Raw genomic sequence first — 9,197 nt, 5'->3', positions numbered from 1 at the left:
ATATATATATATATATATATATATGTATATATGTATGTATGTATATATGTATATGTATGTATGTATATATATATGTATATATATATATATATATATATATATAGTTTTTTTTCTCATGTTATAGACAAATAAATAAATAAATGAAGTTCTTCTTCATATATGTACATATTTTTTTGGATTGAAATATATGGAGGGCAAAATATATTTTAACTTTTTTTTTTATGCGTTTTATATGCATTTATATTTTTAAATATAATAAAAAATTATAGTCATTTTTTAAAACAGCCAAAAATATATTGGTAGAAAATATACATTTTGAAATGCCAGATGGGACAAAAAAAAAGGTTTAAATTTAAATTGTTCATGCTGCCTCTGTGTTTTAGATTTAGTCAAGCTGAAGTGTAAGTTGTGTAAGAGTCTGACTGTATTGCTGACATGTGAGGCTGCGGAGCAGGTGATGCTCGTGTCCTTGACTCTCTCTCTCTTCGTCTGTCACTCTCACACATGCTCTCCGCTCAGCACCTGATTTCAAAGGCAGGTGTCATTGCATTACACACCAAACACAAGCACGCTAGCCATGCGCTAGAGATTGACCTCATTTAGACTGCATGGCGGAGGGGAAGATCTATTGCTTCAAACACTCCATATACTGCAATTGAAGCATCGCATCCATAGCACGGTCCATGGGTGTAATGATTCATATTAATGTGTTGTCTTGTACATAAAGTGTTTGAACTAGGTCACGCCACGTCACCTGAATTCAAGTCAGAAATTAGTTATTTGATGGTCTGAAACATGATTGTAAATCCATGGGAGGAGAGTTTCTGCTAGGTAGGGCTGCATGGTTTGGGGTAAAAATCTTTTTCTGAAAAAAATAGTGAAAGCGATTTAAAATGACAGTTTTGATGTGCTTGTTTGGAGGGCTGCACAGTTTGGCCAAAATGTTGTGCTTATATATCAATATGGCTGTAAAATAATAATAACACTAATAATAATAACTTATTATTATTTAGTAATTTGTATATTTTTATTTAGTAATAATAACAATAATACTATTATTTTAATAATTTTATTTATTATTATTATTATTAATATTCAATATTATTACCTAATAAACATTAAAAATCACTAAATAAAAACAAAATAAGAAATATTATTAATGTAATACTTCGCCGTAAAATAAACAGTCATTTTTGTATTTTTAGTAATAAAAATAATTCTAATAAATAACAATAAAAAAAACATAAAAATAATTGTTGATATTATTATTACTATTATTACATAAAAGTATAAAATATAAAACAATAAAATATTACTATTGCAATATTTCACTGTAAAATAAAAAATCAAGATAATAATAAGTAATAATAATAAAAATTGTATTTTACATTAAAACTGTAAAATTACAATGCTATTCACAGCTGTCTTAGCAGATGGCGAGCTGTGGCACTTCACTCTTAACATACACAGTGCATATATTTATTTAGTTAAATTGCACCAAGCTATATCAATATTTTGGTTTCATTAACTAAATAATCATGCAGCCCTAGGTTTTTTTTTTTTTTTCAGATATGTTCAGAATAGCATACTATCATATTACTACTATCATTTCTACAGTATACAGAATATCATATATACGGTAGCCTATGTGAATGTCTGCATGCATAAAATACCTGGAGTATCTACTGCTCACTCAACACGTTTGTTATGGGATAATGTGAGCAGTTGGAGGCAGTGCCGTGTACAGTATTCAGCCAGCGTTTCATTCTGAACATCGTGATCTTGTTTTTGATTTTCTCTTGGCACATGCATTTAATGACATGATTTATACACTGACTGTCCCACCTTTTAGGAAGGCCCAGTATTTCACACTTAATCCTATACATTCTCATCCTCAAATCAATTGTTATTCTATTTTGATCCCATACTTTGTTCAGTAAACAAAATAGTGAATATAAACAGCATATTTAAATGTCTATTAAAAAGTATTTTTATATAATATATGATATATATATGTGAACTTTTTTTAAATCATTTTTATCGTTTTATATTTGGGTCAAATTAATGCAGGAATAAAGATAAATCCTTGTTTCACTTTCTGTCACTATTGTACACACACACATACACACACACACATATGTTGAGTTTCCATGTTTTACAGGGACATGATTTTTATACTGTACAAACTGTATTTTCTATCCACTTACCCTAACCCTACCCCTCACACAAAACTTTCTGCTATTTTAGATTTTCAAACGACTTCATTCTGTATGATTTATAAGCTGTTTTCCTCATGGGGACCAAAAAAACTGTCCCCACAAGGACAAGGATTTTGGATATTGCCATCTTTGTGGGGATATTTTGTCCCCATAACGTAGGGTATACCTGAACCACACACACACAAACATTAAGTAGGTTAGAGAAGGTCATTTGGGCTTTGAGACATTGTATCACTTTGGCTTTTCAACACGTTTGCGCGCACACACACACACACACACACATGCATGAAGGATTTATATGCTGTCAGATGGCTGTTCTGTTTCAGTAACGACAGCTCAATGACAGCCATATACATACCAAACACACACATACACACACTGCACTGCATCTCACTTCTGTACTTGTGAAGTTCTGCGTATTTATATTTTTAGAAAGACTGGTAGTCTGGCGCAATCATGAAACCTCAACTCAATTCACAGAACGAGTGATACATGATATATAAAGTCATTAATCACAAATAAATCCTGAGCTGACAATTAAATAAAGAAAATAAGTTCATCTAAAAGGATAGTAAGGATGGATGATTCACAGCTACAGAAGCAGAACGGCTCGGTTTGATAGTCTCGGCTGTCATGAACATCGTAAAAAAAGTGTTTCCCTCCAGTCCTCTAAACGAGAGAGGAAAACCCTGATGTCTCGTCAGCAAGAGCATCACTATCACGTCACTAGACCAAAGGTGCACACACTGCACAGTGGCCAGTCATAATGCTGTTATATAGCCTATGGAATACACATCAGTGCAAAACTGTTGACTGGCTACAGTAAGTGTTGAGAAGGCTGTTTTGAAATTGTAGACTGCCAAGATATAAGTCACTCATCATTAAAAGAAGCTAACGGTCAAACTAGCTTTTGGAAAAAGTAGTTACTGGAGCTGCACTAGAAGTTACAAATAAAAAGTAGCAAACAACATGCATATGCTAATATATATGGCAGTTTAACTGTGCTCCTTAATTGTATATAAAAAACTATTTTGATATAGACAACATAATACAATATATATATATATATATATATATATATATATATAAATTATAAATTATCATTAGTTGTTATTTTTATATACACGACAAAATTTTAAATATTTTAATTTTTAAAAATGTTCAAAAACAAAATCTGAGGCTTTCAATTAGAGTGAAATACAAATAATAAAACTTGGAACAAAAAACACATTAGTTTATATACTTTAACTGAACATAAAACAAGTCACACTACCCTTTTTTTAAAAACGACGTAATTTTGAAAACCGTTGAACCGATGTCACGCTAGAATGTAGTGCTTTTAGTTCAGATGAATTAATCGCAGAAATTTGCAGAGAGAAAGAAAAACAGGAAGAGGAATTCAACAGAGTGTAATCAAATACAATCCAAGAGTATCCAAGTCAAGATCAAGCAGATGAAAATCATGAAAACAAAGCTAAGAGAGAGAAAGCAATTAATACACAATTACGGTAATCTTACAATGACACAATTAAACAAAATTAGAGCTTCAGTGTGTTGGTCACTATAGAAACGGGATCAATATTGATATGATTGTGATCGCTGGGTTTAAACGGACATTATTTGTCATTTTTACTATCCATAATTTACTGTCGCCATCCATGGATGTTGACTAGTTTACTTTAGGACGCTGTGTGAAGGATAAGTGCTCTGCGGGTGGGTTAAAGTTTCAGAGCAGACATCACATGCATTCTGTGCCATGCATGCATGTATTTTTGACCTGCTAATCTCTGGATCATATATCTTATAAAAGTGTTTGAGTAGAATTAGTCTGTGGAATTTAATCTGTCAATTGTGAAATGTACCACACAGTTGTGCCATCACACACACACACACACTCCTTTGTTTTCTTTTCTCAATGTCACTTTGTCATTAGAGACATAGGCTACACATGCGTACAAAAGTGAGCTTTATATGGTCAACAATCCCCACAATGAAAATGGCCTAATAAACTCACCAGATAACATTTTAAGGTGAAGGTTAGGTTTAGAGGATAGACAATATCATTAGCTTAGTATAAAAAGCCAAAGGACAGTCCTTACCAAGATAAAATAGTCTAACCAAGCCAAAATATTGTCCCAGAAAGTCAGATAAATCTGACAAAAATAAATGAATAAAATTACATGGAAATGTTGTTCATAAATAAATAAATAAACTTAATTTAACGTTAGGTTTGCAAATCTGTACTTATTATCAATTTAATAATTATCTATTTTAGCATTTATTTCATTATAATTTATACAATATATTTAAAGTAGAGTTTGTGGGAAACAGTGTTATTTTAGTATCATTGAGATACTATTATAGCTTTGATTAATATATATGTTTGCAAAACAAAGCTATTTTAGGGTTAGGTTTGAAAATCTTGACTAATTAGCATATAAATAATTGTATATTATGTCATCTAATTATTAATTAATTATTTAATTATTATATCATTTATTTAAAGTTTGTGGTAAAAAAATTATTTCAGTATTATTGAGATATTGTTATAGCTTTTATTATTTTTATGCTTTAATTTTAATTTCTGTTTTAATTGCAATTTAATTTTAGTTTTAGTAATTTTCTTGTGTTTTTGTCATTTTTAACATATATATTTTTAAATGTGTCTATATAGTTTTTTATTACTTTTATTTCCATCTTAGTTTTAGCAATTTTAGTACATTAAGTGGAAATTTAGTTTTTTTTTTCTTCTATTTTCTATTTTTAACTTTATTTTGTTTCAAATAACAAAAACTTTTTTTATGGATTTTGTTAACTATAATAACCCTAATGTCAAGCCCCCATTTAGATTGGCAGGTAAAAACTTTGAAGCATTTTTAGGTGTTTCCTGGAGAGAGTCAGGGTGAGTGAGTGAGTGAGTGAGTGAGTGAGTGTGTGTGTGTGTGTGTTATTTGATCCAGTTTGTGATCCAGTGATGTGTATGTCTGTGCATTTGTGCTTCTGATGTGCTGCCTTTTTTTTTTTTGGCCAAAGTGTGACATTGGAAACGCCCTCCTCACAGTTTCTAGTGACCATGTGCCCATCTCTGCACTATATGTCGACTATAAAAGAGCCACTTGTCTTACACACAACGCGGTTCATATCTAGAAACATTACATACAGACAAACTCAATCATCAAAATGCCTTCAAGCACAAGAATTATGGCATCTCAAATCAAGAAGACAGGTAAAGCATTGGTATCATTATTAAGAACTAACCCAGAAATAAATCTCAGAAAATGTATTCTGTAGTCAAATGAGCTTGTAATGTACAGGATCTGTTTTACATTTTAAATGTGTTAGTTTTGTGTGTGTGTGTGTGTGTGTGTGTGTTATTGTTACATTATTTAGCTGTAAAATTATAGACATCATATAGAAAAATCATAAAGCTCAGTACAGTAACACTAACTGTTTTAGAGTATGTTCAGATAGTGAAGGATTCATATTTCAAATATTACATATATATAAAATATTACAGAGCAACTCAATTCTATCTGGAACAGGGTTATTATCATTAACTAAAACTAAAGCCATAAAAAATTACTTAAAATAAAATAAACATGAACTGAAATTAAACTGATTTTATTTCTGTTAGTTGCCAACATTTCCCTTTTTCATTTAGTTTAAGTACTAAAATAACTACAAATAAACTAACACTTAACCAAATAAAACTTAATAAAAACTACATTGACATTTAAAAAACAATTCAAAGTAATAAAAATGACAATTACTAAAATTAAATTAATTATAATTAATATGAAAATAGAAAAGTAAAATCTAATTTAAATATTAAAAACTACCTTTTAAAATTATTTTTCATAAAAAAGATCGGAGTATAAGTTTTAAGTTTTACAAGAAAATACTCGGCTATTTCAGTCTTTCTAGTTTCATGTTTCAAAATTTCATGTTTAATTCAATGCAATTATCACTTTTAATTTCTTTGTAATTATTTGTGAAATGTACTAGCAATTTCAACAAAAAAATCAGTGTGTAATAGTATATCAGTGATACTAAAATAACTTTGGTCTGCAATAAATATAATAAGCAATAGTTTCAAAGGTGTGCACGAGGCCATTACGTCACGCTTATTCATTATCAAATCAATGCATGCCATTTAATTATAGCAAATGTGTCAAGAATGTTAATGCAACGGGGGTACAAAAAACATGGGGGATCATTCAACTGAAGTATGATGGGAATTATCCAAATGCATATGCATCAGTTTTGGGGTCGGCTCTCTTGTTCGACTGTACTGTAGGTATCAGGTTGCCACATTATCAGAAGTCTGAACAAGTGTTATAAATCATTTCATACTGGGAAATATGGGTTACTCTCATACACATTCATACAGACAGTGCATTGCCAGAGATGTGTCCTCGACGGCTTAACTAGACAGGTTTCAGAGAGACACATACAGACTAGTACTTTGTTCAGCTTCCTAAAGAACCCAGCGTTATGTAAACAGTGGATACAGTTTGCTTTTTCGGAGCAGCAACGGAGTTTCACAAATGTGTTTGTTGACAAACGTTTTATTAACAAGGCCCAGTTCGATGCTGGATTTGCACATCGTTTGATACTGAAAGATGGAGCGGTCCCAGTGATAAAAGATCCCGGTCATGATTCAGAACTGCAGACTGTAAGTGAAACCGCATCAAATGTCTGTATTTTGTTGGCATTCGGCGCCCAAGTGCTCGTCACTCATTAGCTCCGCCCACTGCGTGCCTCCAGGAGCTCGGCTTTTTCCGGAGAGAATCGTAAAGCTGTGTCTTTCTTTTATAAATATGATCAAACTAAAGACTTTTTGGAGATATGAAGGATACAGTATGACTCTATAGGTACTCAAGATTAACATGAGATTGGGTGAAACTGTGTGTGTTATGCCCCCTTTAAATTGACAAGACAAGCCATGTCCCCTTTTATAAGGTTCATCTATTGGCACAAACAATGCCGTAACCATTGATTTTAACGCAAAGTGTTCACGTCTCGTCACATTCAAGTTAGGAATTGCATGAATTACGTAAATGATACCGCATTTTAAATTCTATGTCCATATTTGAAAAAAAAAAAAAAAGTTGAGTAGTAACGGGGTGGTTCACTGGCTTTTTTCTAGGCTTGATTGTGTTTATACACACTAACTAACGTAAAAAAAAAGTGAAATTGCAATCAACCACCCCTTTAAACCTTTTTGTCATCCTAACAACAATCATAGTGCTGCATAATGGAGTGCAGCAGATCAGTGTGAGAATTTAATGATCAAACTCTTTTTTTTTTTTTCTTTCTTTCTTTCTTTCTTTCAGGAAGGAAAGTCAATGACAATATTTGAAGAGTGAAATTTAATCTGCAATAAGAAAGAACAGAGTATCTTGTTCTTTTTCTGTCCCACTTGCCATTATGAGTCACATAAAAACTCTCCTGATGCTTATTTCCAGTAATGTGACAAGGTTTCAGCAAATTAGTTTACAACTAAAGATAGAAAACACATTACATAAACCTCCAACAAAGTTTTTTTTCTTTCTTTCTTTCTTTCTTTCAGGAAGGAAAGTCAAAGTCGGAAATATTCCTGCTGGTGATTGACTAAACCTCTGTCTGCATGATAATAATCTGTATTATCATTAGCATTACACCAGAATCTAAATCTACACTGACATTTGTCTATCTTCAGAAAAGCTTCCAGTTTACGAGCCGAACATCCCAGAGCCGACGTCCAGAGAGGAGCTGCTTAACTGTGAGTCACACACGCAGCACATATTTTACAAGAATAAAAACAAAAATAAAATGCATAAATAGGAAAATAAATGTACAAGAATCAAACACTAGTTAAATCAGTACTGACCAGATCCTGTTATCTCAGACTGGCTCAATATTTCACTGGATGAACGAACTGCCAATAAAGTGCTGTGGCTGACAGAGGGCGGGGCTAAAGTGTCCCGCATGACAGATGAGGTGTGTCCTTACCTGGACAGGCCAGAAAGATTTGACCACAGCCCTCAGGTGAAGCCGGCTCGTGTTTTTTCAGCCCCTGTTGCACCTTTCTTTGCCTCAAACCCAGTCAGGTCACTGCCCCGTCCAGGTTTTTAGGTTTCCGCAGCTCTCATCGGCTCCTTAAGTCGCTTCCTTCGCTGTCTGTGCTCTCCATTTTCTCCCTGTTCTCACCTTGTTGTAAGCTTCTGCAACTCTGGGATAGAAAACAAAATAAAATAAAAATATCCACAATAACACAGTAAAAAGCATATTTTGTGATCATTCATTTGTTACTACTATACTAATTACTAATTAGCTATACTATATTAGCCTATAATTAGCCTATAATACTATACTACTATACTAATTAGCTCCGTAAAGGGTATGCCAGCCACAATCTCATCCATATTGCTATAAAATATAGCATTCTGTGTAGAATTCAAATAGCTCCGATACATTTTGTGGTCTGCGGCGACTCGCGCATGTGATCCGCTCCGTGCTAGCGTGTCTCTGGACCGGAGCAGAGTGTGTGTGCGGTGGTTAGCGTGACACAGCGCAAAACCAGACTTCTTTTTTTCCTCAATCGAAAGCATATTTAAACTGTTTGAATCGTTCCCTGTCCCCTATATAGTGCACTACGTGCCATTCACTGTACAGAAAATACTAATTCTGTGGACAAGTGACCGATTTCAGCCGCGGCTTCAGCGTCTATTTTATAGTGTAGGGGGCGGGCGCTTCGGATTCTAGAGAGCATTTGATTGGACAGAAAGTTTGATGAGAAGCGGAAATACGATGTGACGTCAAAAAAATTGCTTATATCTTCTAAACGCAAATTTTGTCACTGTTTTGGAGCACACTGCCTTATAGATAACCTGAAGACTAACATATTGATACTAACACCCAAAAAACTTAAATTTTGATTTCATGGGGACTTTAAATAATATAAAAAATATTTTTAAATGTAAGATGTTCCTGTAT

Source organism: Sinocyclocheilus rhinocerous, unplaced genomic scaffold (genome assembly GCF_001515625.1).
Source record: "Sinocyclocheilus rhinocerous isolate Xijiao unplaced genomic scaffold, SAMN03320098_v1.1 scaffold1493, whole genome shotgun sequence".
Lineage (NCBI taxonomy): Eukaryota > Metazoa > Chordata > Actinopteri > Cypriniformes > Cyprinidae > Sinocyclocheilus > Sinocyclocheilus rhinocerous.
This window is presented reverse-complemented; position numbering follows the sequence as displayed.